Below are 16,990 nucleotides of genomic sequence, written 5' to 3'. Positions count from 1 at the left end.
GGACTGACAGCATCCATACATCCCAGTTTACCAAAACACTCTATGTCTGAGGACCCTCCAGATCTACTCCTTTACCTCATAAACACCATTAACAAAAGGCTTGACTAAACAGATATGTTTTCAGCCTAGACTTAAATGCTGAGACTGTGTCTGATTCCCGAACATTACTTGGAAGGCTGTTCCATAACAGTGGGGCTTTGTAAGAAAAGGCTCTGCCCCCTGATGTAGCCTTCACTATACGAGGTACCAGCAGATAGCCTGCACCTTTTGATCTAAGTAGGCGTGGCGGGTCATAGAGGAGCAGAAGTTCACTCAGGTACTGTGGTGCGAGACCATTTAGTGCTTTAAAGGTCAATAGTAGTATTTTATAATCAATACGAAATTTGATTGGGAGCCAATGCAGTGTGGATAAGACAGGCGTGATGTGGTCATATTTTCTAGTTCTAGTAAGGACTCTTGCTGCTGCATTTTGAACTAACTGGAGCTTGTTTATGCACTTATTGGACTCAAAAGGGAACCCATCCTCATTTGGGTGATAACAGACAACGTGATAACATTTTTAACAGTTTTAACATAAAGTTAGTTTCATTGATGTTATAACTCTTCATTGATGGAAACTTGAGTGAAAAACTGTTCATGACAACTGCAGTCCTAAAGTTAGCAAGTCTACTGTAGTCCTCAGCCATAAAAGCATTACTGTAAGAGTCCAGAGCATCTTCCAAGTGTGACTTTCAACTGTCCATATGGGGCCATCCTCCACAGGAGCGATGTGAAGAGACTCCAACCATACGTAGAGCATCAGGATGGATCAGGCAGGTCCGAGGAGCAGAGGAGGTCAGCATCTTGATGTCAAGTAACTCAGAGGGACAGATGGGGTGGGGTGTGTAATTTTATATATATATAGATCACTTATTAAGAGACCATTTTTTCTTAAATCAGTTTCTGTATGGCAGCCATTTCATTTCAGTGTCTGTGCTGGAGTTCCAACCCAAGCACACCTCATTTTACTTAATGAGGTACTGATTAGGTGATCACCTGAACCAAATCATATTTAACAAAGAAAAGTATAAAAAACCACTGCTGTGGTCATCACTATCCTTTTGCAATAGGGCCAGTTTGGATGGCAAAACAGTACTAGTATTACCTTAAATTTAACTGGAATAAAAAACAAATCCATTTATCATGCCAAAAGACTTAAAAAGAAGAGTTTTGAGTGAGAAAAAGAAGGGTTCAATTCTGGCTTTACTGGCAGAGGGATACATTGAGCCTCAGGTTGCTTCCATCCTCAAAATTTCAAAGACAGCAGTACATAAGAACAAGGTGAAGCAGCAAACATTTGGGACAACAGTTACAGATGGCGAAAACGACTCTCCACTGACTGGGATGTTCGTCAACTCCTTCGAATGTCACTCAACACCCATAGAGATCTTGCAGTCACGTGACCGGAAAGTACACAACTGCCATCTTGTCAGTCAAAAACACCGCTGAATACTGCTGCACTCGTGTACAGAATGGATCAATTTCAACCGACAGACTACACGGCTCATTTTTCTAATGAACAGATAACTAGATATATGTCTAAAATAAACGATCTACAGATTTGTGACCCTTATGGCTTACCGGACGGAGTTTTCACGACCGGATTTTGAACTGTCAGCGGAATACCCGGACGTGTATAATTACCTCATTAACTTTCCCTCGCTGTTCAGTGGTGAAGCACTGCGTGCTTATAAATCTCTGGACAGTTATCTCTACAGAAATTCAGGATTTGTCAGCGACTCAGATGTGGCATCTTGTAAACAAGAATCCTCATTGGATGGGTAAGTCACTTAAGTATTGAGTATAGTACTGACCAGCCGACTATAGAATAGAATAAGGTAATTCCAAATCGTCTGTGTTGTTTACATGGATCTGGCGTTGGAGAGGTAGAGGCTTGGCAGTGGAGATTTGAGTGGCTGTTTTCTGAGCTTAGTCAACAGGCCGGCTCTACAGCCTCGCTTTTGCTTCCGCTCCCGGCACCGCCTCCTTCGCTTTGCTTCCGATAACAATCCACGGAGACCCCGCTGGTCTCGCTATCTCGTCCGGAATGTTTTTTTTTTTTTTCTCGTCCGGAATGTTGTGCATGCGATGGAAATCGCTACAAACCGTCATTTTCTGCTGGAAACCAATGTCCAGTAAGTCCATACGGTTGTAGTGGATATTGAAGTCCGGTACAGACGAACAACACGCAAAAATACACACAAAAAACATAAAAAACGTGCACAGGTAGGGAGAGCTTGTAGCCGCAGCCATTGTAGTAGAATTGTATATAGTAGGGTTTTCCAGAAGAAAAGGTAGAAGTAAAAGCAGAAGTAGACCCAGAAGTAGAAGTAGAAGGCGGAATATGGCGTTTGACCGACAAGATGGCGTCTGTCACAATCTGGATCGGCTGTGACGTCACATGCAAGTGCTCCATAGGATGACATCAAGTGACCTAAAAAAGAATGGCAAATGGCAGCTGGGGTTAAGTGCACGACAAGGACAGTTCAGAACAGGCTACTTTGGGCATGGTTGAAGTCATGCAAAGCTAGAAAAAAAAGCCCTTCATCAATGAGAAGCAAAGAAGAGCCAGGCTGAAATTTGCTGAAGACCATAAGGTTTGGACCGTAGAGGACTGGAGTAAGGTCATATTCTCTGATGAATCCAATTTTCATCCCACCCCCAATCACCTGGTCATCTAATGTTTAGACGGAGACCTGGAGAGGCCTACAAGCCACAGCGTCTCGCACCCATTGTGAAATTTGGTGGAGAATCAGTGATGATCTGGGGGTGCTTCAGCAAGACTGGAATAGAGCAGATTTTTGTTTGTGAAGGAAGCCATGCACAAGGTTATCCTGGAAGAAAACTTGGTTCCTTCTGCTCTGACAATGTTCCCTAACTCTGAAGATTAGGTTTTCCAGCAGGACAATGCTCCAGGCCACACAGCTAGGTCAAATCAAGGTGTGGATGGAGGACCAAAAGATCAAGACCCTGTCATAGCCAGCCCAATCTCCAAACCTGAACCCCATTGAAAACCTCTGGAATGTGATCAAAAGGAAGATGGATGGTTACAAGCCATCAAACAAACCTGAGCTGATTGAATGTTTGTGCGAGGAGTAGCATAAAGTCACTCAAAAGCAATGTGAAAGACTGGTGGCAAGCATGTGAAGACACATGAAAGCTGTGCTTAAATGTCAGGGTTATTCCACCAAATATTGATTTCTGAACTCACCCTAAATTCAAACATTAGTATTGTGTTTAAAATTTAATATGATCTTGATTTCAGACCTTGAATAGAAAACACATAGAAATCACTTCATCTTTTTTTGTCATTTTGACCAGTTGTCATTTTCTGCAATTAAACGCTCTAAGTGACATAGACTCACATTTTACCTACATTTTAAGTCAAAATTCATTTTAGTAGCTTTTGATGGTGTCTTATTTCTTTTAAAGGTTATAACATTGGGCAGGACATCACACACACACACACACACACACACACACACACACACACACACACACACACCATAAAATCCTTCAGCTTGAAGGGAAAAAAAAGCTAACAGCTTTCCACTGCGAAATTGGCTGCCTTTAAATCAAAAACCTCTACGTGTGCGCCAAGGTCAAAAACCTAAGGTGGTGTCTTTGATGCCATTTCTAGTGAAGACTTAAATGCTTCTTGGTGTGCCGCACTGTCGTCTTACAGCAAGAAGGTCCGGGTTCGAGCCCCGTGGCCGATGAGGGCCTTTCTGTGTGGAGTTTGCATGTTCTCCCCGTGTCTGCGTGGGTTTCCTCCGGGTGCTCCAGTTTCCCCCACAGTCCAAAGACATGCAGGTTAGGTTAACTGGTGACTCTAAATTGACCGTAGGTGTGAATGTGAGTGTGAATGGTTGTCTGTGTCTATGTGTCAGCCCTGTGATGACCTGGCGACTTGTCCAGGGTGTACCCCACCTTTCGCCCGTAGTCAGCTGGGATAGGCTCCAGCTTGCCTGCGACCCTGTAGAACAGGGTAAAGCAGCTAGAGATAATGAGATGAGATGAGAATTTGGCTTGTGTTAGCTTGTGGCCTCGTGTTTATTATAATGTGCAGCATCAAGGATCAGAATTCCATTTTTAGGGTTTTCCAATATATTTTCATTTCATTTGTTCTTTGAGAAAGCCTTGACAACAGCACAATAAAAAAAATCATACTGATTCAGGATAAGCGCATCAGTTAACCCACACATCAAACATCAGCATAGGGAAAATGTGATCTCATGGCATGGTTGTAGGCTGGTTTGAGTATCTTGGACACTGTTGATCTCCTGCGATTTTCACATACAACAGTCTTGACAGAATGGTGCAAAAAACAAACAAACAAACAAACAAACAAACAAACAAACAAACAAACAAACAAACAAACAAACAAAGCCTCCAATGAGCAGCAGATCTGTGGTAGTAAATGCCACACGCCAGAGTGGTTTGAGTGGAGAGGAAGTCTATGGTAACTTAAACAACCACTCTTTACAACTGTGGTGAGCAGAAAAGCATCTCAGAATACACATCAGGTTGAACCTTGGTGTGGATGGGCTACAACATGGGGCACAGGCTTCCCTAAAACTGGACAGTTAAAAATTGGGCATTTGAATCCATTTTTAGCCTCATTTAATAGCTGCAGCTGTTCCTGCATAAAATGATAAAGTAATAGTGCATCATTGTTTGTGCTTGCGACAAAAAGTCATCAAGTCGATGTCCAATATTTTGGGCATGAGCTCGGGGGTATTCTGTGTCATCCCCCCCAAATTACACAGAAAATATATTGTTCAAGTCTGGCAAATGTCTTTTTCCTCTATATTTGATCAAAAACAAGGAGGTCTATTCCAGCTCAATTTTGTTAACATTCCTGATTGTCATCCATCTATGCTAATTGGAATGATGCTACCATCAGCCAGATTGTTCCTTTTGTACTACCAACGTGTAGTGTATCAAGTGGTGGGCCACATCACCTTGAGGTGCATCAAGGCTAAACATATCCAGAACAAGAAATCTGCCTGTCCCTAACATCTGTGCTTCTGATTGTTCCTCTCCTGACTGAGCTTACATGTGAATAATCAAAGTGGTATTCTTCATGCATCTTTCTGACATAATAAGCACACAAGAACCACCTCTACCCCCACTCATCCTGGAGGTTGTTGTTTTCTTGTAGCTCATCCCCAGGCTGCTGGCAACAGGATATGAGAGATGCAGAGATGGCAGGAGGAGAGGTGGGAGTCGAGACAATACACAAGCGATAGTTATCAGCAGGAACTTGGAGTCGCACAAGCAGCACATCAAGCTCTGGCAACATAATTCATGATGCCCTATGAAATGAGTTCGGCATCAGGGACGTTATTGCCTGCACAAATATCTCAGCACGCCAGTGCAATGGCATCACGGGGTCACTGATGGAGCTATTTATGATGGGCTTGTGAACTCAGGGGAGTGGGAAGAAGTGAAAAAGGAAGGAGTGGTCATGAAACAAAAAGTGTTCATGAACTGAATATGGATTTATGAAACAATCATGGCCATCACAAATGCGAAAAGGTGAAACACCTCAACTTCATATTGAGGTGATGAAACTTTCTGAGGAAAACCTAAACAATGTATGAATCATGCTATTGGAAAATAATCGATTCAGGTTGGTAAGTAACTGTGTTTTATGTCAGGCCACCTCACATCACCTCGCTGTTGATTATTATCATTATAATAGCAGGCCTTGTTGTGATTTATTCCTTACATAGTACAATGGAGTAAAATTTACGACTTTGTATCTCTATTCGATACTTGATGGAAAGAGCACCAGACATACAGTCATGAATAAAAATATTGCTACTGTTGTAAACATACAAGTAAAGCAGTCATCAATAAAAGTGCTCAAGCAAGAGTCAACAAGATCAAAGTCAAACTTTGTCATTCAGACCATATGACAAGCAGTGCACCGCTGAAAGAAATTATGTTTCCCCACACTCCAATGTGCTGGTATGTACAATAAACAAATAAACATGCTACAGTAAATACACACAAGATAACAATAGGTAAACATACTAGACAGCTAGACAGACATACATATTGCATTATAAACACAGACGTAAACCAATAGACAGTGACAGTAGGGCCACAAACAAACAATGCACAAGAGAACATATTGCACAAAAAATGGATAAGAACCATAACACTGGTGGGTGATGATAAAATGCATAGTGATGGCACTGAATTATTGCACAGGACAACAAGATATTGCACAGGATGACAGCCTATTATACCGGATAGCAGCATTTCAACAATCTGTATGTGCGTTAAGGGGGTCGTCAGTTGTAACAGTCTGTGTATGTTAATGGGTACAACAGTCCTGAGTCCATCATGCTCATGTGATGATCTTAAATGTGTTAAGTATTCTCATGGCTTGTGGGAAGAAGCTATTGCTGAGTCTGTCAGGCCCTGTTTACATTATTTCGAATCAGCGGATCATCAGATTAACGTTTTTAAAGCGATTCGCGTACACACAGCAACGCCAATACACGATTCGCGTGCACACAGCAATGCCAATACACGGATATGCTAATCACATGACTAATTAGACGGCACGTCACATGATCCCAGTGCATATCGGGCATGCGCAAGTCACTCACCACTTGCAAGTGGAAGGATGGCAAGCGAACACTTTCTCCAGCAAATAAACACACCTGGCTGTGATGTTCATGTTCTCACTGAGTTTAAGCGCCTGAAGGAGGTTGAAATGTGTAAATAAACCTCAGTGCAGCTCAGCGCTTCCTCCTGCGCTCCAAATCACTCCGCCCTGAACAGTGAGTGCCCTCTGGAGGGTGCGCACTCCGGCCCTGCGTAGCTTACAGAGCGCGCGAGTGAAGCGCACGAGCAGTGATTCGGGACCGAGCCGCTGTGTGTGAGATCCCAACGCCAGCGAATCAGGAAGGTGGATGTCACAGTGACGTTGTCCAATGATGACGTCAGCTAGAGCTCAGCACAGCGTATCCGCGTATTCTCAATGTTTACACAGCACCGGACCAGACAAGAACTGGATTGAATACGTGGGCTCTGGCGGATTCCCGTTTCCCGGCGTTTTAATGTGAACGGACAGTGCATCCGCGAAGAAAACGAGACAGATACGGTCTAATGTAAGCTTGGCCTCAGTCTTGCACCGTAAACTTCGGTAGCATTTACCCGAAGGTAGAAGGGAGAACAGACCAAGTGCAGGATGAGTGGGGTCTTTGATTATATTGATGGCTCTGTTGCTGCAGCGTGTTGCTGCAGCGTGGGTGTTTGGGATGTTCTGGTGATCTTTTCTGCTGTCTTCACCACTCTTTGGAGGGCCTTCCCGTCGGAGACAGAGCAGCTGCCATACCAGACTGAGAGGCTGCTGGTAAGGATACTCTCAATGGCACCTCTGTAAAAAGTTGAGAGGATGGGGCATGGAAGGTCCGCTGTCCTCATCCGTCGCAGGAAGTGTAGGCATTGCTGTGCCCTCTTGACAAGGGAGGTGGTGTTAGCAGTCCATGTTAGGTTGTCTGTGATGTGCACCCCCAGGAACTTGGTGCTTTTCAGAATCTGCAGCGCTGCTACGGATGGTGAGTTGGGTGTGAGGTGAATGCTTCCTTCTGAAGTCAACTGTGATCTCCTTTGTTTTGTTGACGTTCAGTTGTAGATTGTTATCACACCAGGCAATGAGTTGGTTTACCTCCTCAGTGTAGTTGGAGTCGTCGTCGTTGCTGATGAGGCCCACCACTGTTGTGTGATCTGCAAACAGAGGCCCTGTCCACACGGCAACGGATTCAGGTGAATCCGATAAAATTGGTTATCGTTTCGGCCTGGCATCCACACGGCACCGGCGTTTTGGGTGCCCCAAAACGAAATCTTTTGAGAACGGGTTCCAGAGTGGAAAGATCTGGCAACGGCGCCGTTGCGAAGTCGTCTGGATGAGTAGAACGGATTTGTTTACGATGACGTCACAACCACATGTGCTTCACGCCGGGTAGAAGTGTAACGAACTCGATGCGAGTTGTCAACAAATCCTATAACTTGGTTCATGAAACGCGCTTACAAAATATTTTCACTGTGAATATTTATTGTGTAATGGTGCAAAGTGAGTGAGAGAGAGAGAGAGAGAGAGAGAGAGAGAGAGAATAGCCCTTAGGGCAGAGTCAATCCCGCCAGCAAAAATAGGGGAAAAAAAGGAGCGATCTCACCTCTTCAGATGTTGGTTTAAGTCCTACAATACATTCCTCAAAAAGGGCATAGAAGAACAAAGTAATCCATCAACGTGTAGCATTCAATTTATTCCGGACCATTAAAAGACGCCGCCTTCCGCGTAGAATCATACGTCATCCTCGCCGCCATATTGGATGGGTCAAAGCGGAGAATAAAGATGCCTCATTCATGTGCTGCGTTTAACTGTACCAACAGGTTTGCCATCCAAACGAGATCACATGGGATTACCTTTCACAGGTGAGACTGGAAAAATACTTTTCATTGTATTTGGTCATTATAACGTAATTTTACGAACAGATTTTTCTGACTTTGTGGCTAATATGAAGTCTTGCGCATAATAGTTTATGCGCATGCGTCCTTACTTCTTCTATTGTTCTGGTGTCTCCGAAGGGACCGTCTTACAGCGCCCCTAGAGGTGTGGCATGTGTATTGCATCGTTTTCAGCAAGCGTTGCGTTGCCATATGTACCTGATATTTTACTGATCCGTTGCCCATGTGGACGCGATATTTTTTTTACTAACATCTCGTTGCCGTTGTCGTGTGGATGTAGCCTTAATGATGTGGTTCGAGTTGTACTTAGCACAGCTGTCGTGGGTCATCAGGGTGAACAACAGAGGGCTCAGAACACAGCCCTGGGGGACTTCAGTGTTCATGATGCTGGTGACTTCTTTGGCAGTGGTATGATCAACTGTTGACTTACTGCTCACTTACGTATATACCTCCACTCTCGCTAAAGGCCCGGTCCCACTGCACTTACGGATGCAAAGAGGATGTAAAACGTAAAAAAATCTTTGCCATCCGTTGGAAAACGCTATGCATCTGTTGTGTACTCATTGCATACGTGCTTCATACGCTCTATCCATCGAGCATCTGTCCACTGTGATTTCATCCGCGCAAAAAGTTTTGAGCTGCACAAAACTTTTAGAACGGATGAACTTTCCGCCGTGTACGATGTAAATCCACGACATATACGAGCAACAAACGTTCTATGTCCGTTATCATCCGTTAAACGTCTGCTGTATCCTCTCTGCATCCTCTGGGCATCCTCGCAACTCACATCCACTGCAGCTGAAAACGGAAAGAGGGAGGAAAGATAAGGTACATGAAACGTCTATTCGTTGTTAGTAGCACGGAAATAGAAAGGATGTAAGCGTATGCATCTCGTATATAAAGTATTCAAAACTGACAAAGCGTTTATATCTGGGATGTATCTCGTATATTTAGGATGTCTGGAGTATGTCTAGAGTATGTAGAAGGACACCTAGCGCAGTGAACGGTCTGCATCTGATATACATCCGCGCAACATCCCCTTTGTTTCCGTTAGGCGTACGTGATGCATCCCCTTCATCCGCTATGCATCCGCTCTTTCTGCTATGTGTCCGCTTCTCAGTTATCACCGGTAACCCCTTCGGAGCTGTCATCCACTTCCATCCGCTTTCATCCGCTAGGCTTCCTATGAACATGCGTTTAACATCCCCGCTATATACTACCCACGACCGTTCTTTTCCGTTCTGTTTTTGCAAATTTTCGCCAATTTTGTCCATTTCTGGAGCGGATGAAAACGGATAGAGCCACCCCCGAAATTTTGCTCATCTGCTGTGTCCTTTTTGCATACGTTTTGTGTCCATCGGCCAGTGGGACCGGGCCTTTATATCAGAATGCAAGCAATTAAAGGAATAGAACACTTATGAATGTTGACTTCAACAAATAATTAACCCTGAAACAAGTACAGATGTGGTCAGAAGTTTACATACAGTGACATGATTGTCATCTTGGATATGAATGTCATAGCAATATTTGGGTCTTCAGTAATTTCTTTGAACTATTCTTTTTCTGTGACAGAATGTACAGCATACATATTTAACAAAAAAAAAACACGACTTTACTGCACAAGTTTTAATTTTCCTTTGGGTTTTCTGAAATCAACACAGGGTCAAAATTATACATACAGGGTCAAAAATTTACATATGCTCACTTAGATTATTAATTCAGAGGTGCTGAAACTTCCAAAATCTCTATCTTGCCAAGGCCGAGGTCTCTTAAAGGAGATACACAGAACCATGGCCTCACTTTGTTTATAAATGCCTTGAGACCTCAAGAATGGCATAGGAATAGTTTTAAGCGTTTACAATAAATCTAATATAGTAATTTTTACGATTAAAGTGATTCATATAGGCAGCGGTCTGAGTGAATGACCTTGACATCTGTGACATCACAGCAGGAAGGCTATCGGTCACATCGCCATTTCTGCTATACTAAAACACAGAGCTAACTGCAACTTTGATCCTACATTTCGAGCTAATTTATCACCATGCCACATAGATGTGTTGCTGGCGGGTGCAGTAACACGACAGAAGGTGGATTTATGTTGCATTCATGGCCCAAGAATGTTCAAACTGCAAAGATTTGGATGCATTTTGCGAGAAATTCATGGATTGGGCACCTACGAAGTGGTCTCTCCTCTGTTCTGCACATTTTACTGAGGACTCGTATGAAACCTCCGATCTGTTGAGGAGCATTGGCTATAAGCCTGTATTGAAAGAGGGTGCAGTACCAAAAATTAAAGGAAAAGAAAACAAGAAAAGGAAAGTAAGTTCAGTTGCACCAGTTCTCCTGGAGCGTGAGCCGAGCAGTAATGGCAGAGTACTCAGTATGGAGAAAATGAAGAATGAGTGGACCAGTCGTCAGATTTCTCCACTGGATATGCTTTTTTTCTATCCCTCTGCTGGATATGCTTGCCTCAGTAACAATATCTTCCCCTTACGTGGAAGGAGCGAATGAACAAATAACTGAACTGAAAGTCAGATTGTTTCAAAACAATCGGCCACAAGCTTGGCCTTCAAGAAGCGAGAACACATGGGCAAGATGCAACTCTCATTTGGTTACATAAAAACACCACTAGTTGTTTACCTGCATTTAGATTAATTCATGTACCATAACTTGTATTGTGTATTTAAGTTACCGGTAAAAGATTATTTAATTTGCTTCAGAAATGTGATTGTCTCAGTTCATCTGATTATTTAATTAGCCTTTTACGTTTTATCAGTGAAAATGCATGTATGTTGCATAAGTTATAATGCCTATCCTGTTTTAATGAGAGTCACATGAGACTGTCAGTTCAATTCCATCCAATTCTCTAGACGGTTTTGTTTTCTGGCTTTATTTCGTAAGGTGGAGGGCCTCCATGGCTGATGTGTTACTATTGGATTCACTTTCCGATGGTTCAAACTGATATGGTTCTACGTGTATAGCAATAGCATGTACACACACTCCAATTTCAGGACTATCACAGTCAGATGTACTACTATCTAAGGTATCCGAAGAATCTCCAATAAATCTGAATGAAGAGGCCATTGCAACCACTCTCGCCTGCCGAGTCTGGCTTTGGTCTATAGCACCGGTTCCCGCTGTGACGTCACCCACTCAGGGCTGGCTGGATCAGAGGGGCAGCTCAGATGGCAACTTTGCAGTCGATTTTAACTCTCAAAAATATAATTTTTTTATTCCCAATTATGCAGCATACAAGAGTCAAGGATGGAGATACTATCTGCTCAGAAATGTATTTAAAAATAAAGGTACTGCGTATCTCCTTTAACTTCCTGTTTGTGATCATGATTGACTACAGCTGGTAGCTTCTCTGTGCCTTCATAAAAAGGGTTTGTTTACAGCACTCATTGGATTGACCAACACACAGTAAAATGGGAAAGTCCAGGGAGCTCAGTGCAGATCCGAGATAGAGGATTGAAGATATACACAACTACAGAATGTCTCTTGGAGCCATTTCTAAACAACTGCAAATTCCAAGATCAGTTCAAACAATTGCATCCAAGTTATTGTGAGGTGTAGTCACTTTGCCAAGACACTTTGCTTCAAAGAAAACCCAAAATGTCACCCTCAGCTGAAAGGAATTTGGTTTGGATGGTCAGGAACAACCTGGGAACCACCATGGCACAGCCCTGCCAGGAAGCTGATGGATCACTGTATACAGTTCAGATCACCATGGACTAAGAGGCTGCTATCCAAGAAATAACCCCCTGCTCCAAAATTGACACCTTCAAGCTTAACTAAAGTTTGAAGCTGACCACACGGACAAAGAAAAAAATGCCGTCTGGAGGATAGCTGTATGGTCAGATGAGACAAAGATTGAGTTGTTTGACCACAATGACCACCATATACAGAGGGACCATATAATTTGATATACCAGCTGGTGGTGGTGGTAGGATCATCATGCTCTGGGGCTGTTTTGCTGTCAGTGGAAATGGTTCATTGCACAAAGTGGATAGAATAATGAAGGAGGACTCCCTCAGAATTCTTCAGCATAAACCATCAGAAACTTGAACATGACTTGGGAGTTACAACAGGACAATGAACCCAAACATGCATCAGAGCTGGTTGTGGAGGATAAAGCAGGATAACATTAAGCTTAAAACAAGTTCTGACTTCAGCCCTATTGAAAATATATGGACCATGCTTATAAGTCGAGTCCATGCCAAGAAAAACAAAACAAACCCACAACTTTAATTGAACTCTACCAATTCTACCATGAAGTGTCATGAAATATCCAACCAGAATTCTGCCAGAAGCTTGTTCATGGTAGTAAACAAAAATGTTTGGTCAAGGTGAATCTTGCAAAGAGACATTTTACCCAAATATTAGGTGTGCTGTATGTATATTTTTGACCCTGTATGTATACTTTTGACCGTGTTGATTTCAGAAAACCCAAAGAAAATTAAAACTTGTGCACCAAATTCGTGTTTTTTTTAATTAAAGATGCATGATGTACATTCTGCCACAGAAAAAGAACAGTTCAAAGAAATTACTGACAGCCCGAATATCGCCATGACATTCATATCCAAGATGACATTCATGTCACTGTATGTAAACTTCTGACCACAACTGTAAGTAAAGAGCAATGTTCTCTCCAGGTATTTCTCTCCAGGTTCTCTCCAAATAGCATCCTGGTAAACTGTCATTTTGAAATAGCGTCAAAATCCACCCTATGTTTCGTAAATACATTCAGTTAGTAAACAGGAAGTCAATATGCGACAGACCTGAAAATGGTATACACGGTATAGAACCCCAAGCTGAAGCTCAGTACCAAATATGAAGCAGTTGTGATTTGTAGTTGCTGAGAAGTGTTAGGAAAATTTTTGTAAATCCACGTGTAACGGTTCAGTGTTCGTGGGTGAACCACAGAGGACAGCAGGACAGAGATCAGGTTTGACAACATGTTTTATTACCATGCTTTTCAGCATAACAATTATGTGCACTTCTCAGACACACACACACACACTCAGCGTCTGGTTCAGCAAAAGCCCCTCTGCTCTCGCTCTCCCTCCTTAAGTAGGGCGCGGTCACTGGGAAGACACAAACACAGGTTAATTGCTCTCAGGTGTAGTGATTCTGCCACTCACCTTCCCTGACTCCGCCCTCCTGTCACAGACCGGCGCTTGACCACGCCCCCGCTGCCACATACCCTACCGCCCGACTCAGGCCGGGCGGCCGTCCGGCCTGCAGCCGACTCCCCCCCCCTTGGCGGGAGAGGAAGTCCGCCACGACCATCCGCGCCCCCAGCCTGTGGACCACCTTGAAATTAAAGGGTTGGAGTGCCAGATACCAACGGGTGATCCGCGCGTTGGCATCTTTCATGCGGTGGAGCCACTGGAGGGGCGCGTGGTCCGAACAGAGGGTGAAAGGGCGCCCTAGCAGGTAGTACCAGAGGGCGAGGACCGCCCACTTGATGGCCAGACACTCTTTCTCTATGGTGCTGTAGCGCCCCTCACGCACCGACAGCTTCCTGCTGATATACAGGACGGGGCGGTCCTCCCCCTCCACCTCCTGGGACAAAACCGCCCCCAGCCCTCTGTCCGACGCATCGGTCTGCAACATAAAGGGGAGAGAAAAGTCAGGGGAGTGTAGAAGTGGCCCCCCACACAGTGCAGCCTTTACCTCTGAAAAAGCCCGCTGGCATTGCTCCGTCCACTGGACCGGATCTGGTGCCCCCTTTTTAGTCAGATCAGTCAGCGGGCTGGTGACGTCCGAATAATTAGGTATAAACCTACGATAATAGCCAGCCAGCCCCAAGAACTGTCTCACCCCCTTTTTGGTCTTGGGCCTCGGGCAGGCCGCAATCGCTGCGGTCTTGTTAATTTGGGGACGCACCTGCCCGTTGCCCAAGTGGAAGCCCAGATACCGTACTTCCACCCGCCCAATCGCACACTTCTTTGGGTTGGCTGTGAGACCCGCTCGCCTCAGCGACCTAAGGACGGCCCTTGGGTGTTCTAAGTGCCTTGGCCAGTCATTACTATATATAATGATGTCATCAAGATAGGCGGCCGCATAGATGGCGTGGGGGCGGAGGACCCGATCCATCAGCCGCTGAAACGTAGCGGGCACCCCAAACAGCCCAAACGGAAGTGTGACGAATTGGTGTAACCCAAACAGTGTGGAAAAGGCTGTTTTTTCTCGGGATAGTGGAGTCAAGGGGATCTGCCAATATCCCTTCGTCAAATCCAGTGTCGAATAAAAGCGAGCCGTGCCTAGTCGATCGAGCAGCTCGTCAATACGAGGCATTGGGTACGTGTCAAATTTAGACACTGCGTTGACTCTCCTATAGTCCACACAGAACCGGACCGATCCGTCGGCCTTGGGTACCAAGACCACCGGGCTGCTCCAGTCACTGTGGGACTCCTCGACGATGCCCATTTCGAGCATGGTCTGAAGTTCTTCCCGAACCACCTTTTTTTTGTATTTGGGTAGCCTGTAAGGGCGGCTACGCACTACCACCCTCGGGGGTGTCTCGATGTGGTGCTCTATGAGGTTAGTGCGACCGGGCAGGGGCGAGAACACATCCGAAAACTCGGTCTGCAACTGGGCGACCTCCGTGAGTTGGGTCGGGGAGAGGTGGTCTCCACAGGGGACCGGAGAGATACGTGATGCCAATCTCCCTTTTTGAACCTCCGGCCCCAGCTCCGCCTTCTCTGGAACCACCGACACCAACGCCACGGGGACCTCCTCGTTCCAGAGTTTAAGCAGATTGAGGTGGTAAATCTGTAGTGCCCCATCCCTGTCCGTTCGCCTCACCTCATAGTCGACGTCCCCGACTCGCCGTGTGACCTCAAAGGGTCCTTGCCACTTGGCGATCAATTTGGAGCTCGATGTGGGCAGCAGTACGAGTACTTTATCTCCTGGAGTGAACTCTCTAAGGCTCGTACCCTTGTTGTACAGGCAGGCTTGCCGTTCCTGGGCCTGCCGCAAATTCTCCTGAGTTAGGTGGGTGAGCGTGTGGAGTTTTGCGCGCAGGTCCATAACGTACTGAATTTCATTTTTGCTTTGTGAAGGTCCCTCCTCCCAATTTTCCCGCAGCACATCTAGGATGCTGCGCGGCTTACGCCCATATAATAATTCGAACGGGGAGAACCCCGTGGAGGCTTGGGGAACCTCTCGCACTGAGAACAGCAAGGGTTCGAGCCACTTATCCTAATTACGTGCATCCTCACTTACGAATTTTTTAATAATATTTTTGAGGGTGCAGTTGAACCGTTCTACTAAACCGTCCGTTTGTGGCTGATACACGCTGGTGCGGATCGGCTTAATCCCCAATAACCCATACAGTTCGTGCAGTGTCCATGACATAAACGTAGTGCCTTGATCAGTCAGAATCTCTTTCGGGATTCCAACTCGGGAGATGACGCGGAAGAGCGCCTCTGCAATACTGCATGCTGAGATATTGCGCAGAGGCACTGCTTCCGGGTATCACGTTGCATAGTCCACCAGAACTAATATAAAGCGGTACCCTCGTGCTGACCGATCTAATGGCCCGACGAGATCCATCCCAATTCTTTCAAATGGGGTCTCGATTAATGGAAGAGGGCACAAAGGCGCTTTTGGAATGGCCGCTGGATTTACTAACTGACATTCGCGGCATGCCATACACCACCTACGGACATCGCCGCGAATCCCCGGCCAATAGAATCGGGCCATTATTCGGGCTAGTGTTTTATCCTGCCCTAAGTGTCCAGCCATGGGATTAAAGTGAGCCGCCTGGAATACCAATTCCCGGCGGCTCTTCGGAATTAAAAGCTGCGTGACACGCTCTTTAGTTTGAGTGTCCTGCGTCACTCGGTATAACCTATCCTTCATAATTGCGAAGTAGGGGAAGGACGGGGTGGTGTTCGGCTGGAGCGTTTGACCATTGATTACTCTCACTTGGTCAAAAGCATGTCGCAGAGTCTCGTCTCGCGATTGTTCTAATGGGAAATCCGCGAGGGATTCCCCAATAGAGAGAGGAGGAACCGGTGGCTCCTCACTCTGACGCGGAGATGACGTAGACGGCTCTGCGACAGCTGCTCCCGCCAAAGCGGCACCGGGACCTCCCCCTGTTAAATGGCAGGACCCACTCTTTATTAGGCGTGTCATTAAACCCGAAATCCCGGCCAATCAGTCCCCAAAATTAGAGAGTGGGTAAGGCGGGGATTAACCGTCGCCTTCACTATAAATTTTTCCCCTCTGAAAATAATGTGGACCGACACCAAAGGGTAGCTGTGAACATCCCCGTGCACACACAACACCTTCACCCCTTGTGCTCCCCCCAATGCCTCGTTTTGAACCAGGCTTTGGCAAATTGAGGTCTGATTACAACCAGAATCCACCAACGCCTGATACCAACGCCCCTTGGATACTCACCGGTATGCGATACGCTCCGGCCCGATCGAGGGCGGCCTCTGGCGCG

This window comes from Neoarius graeffei, chromosome 2, assembly GCF_027579695.1.
Source record: "Neoarius graeffei isolate fNeoGra1 chromosome 2, fNeoGra1.pri, whole genome shotgun sequence".
In the NCBI taxonomy this organism is placed as follows: domain Eukaryota; kingdom Metazoa; phylum Chordata; class Actinopteri; order Siluriformes; family Ariidae; genus Neoarius; species Neoarius graeffei.
This window is presented reverse-complemented; position numbering follows the sequence as displayed.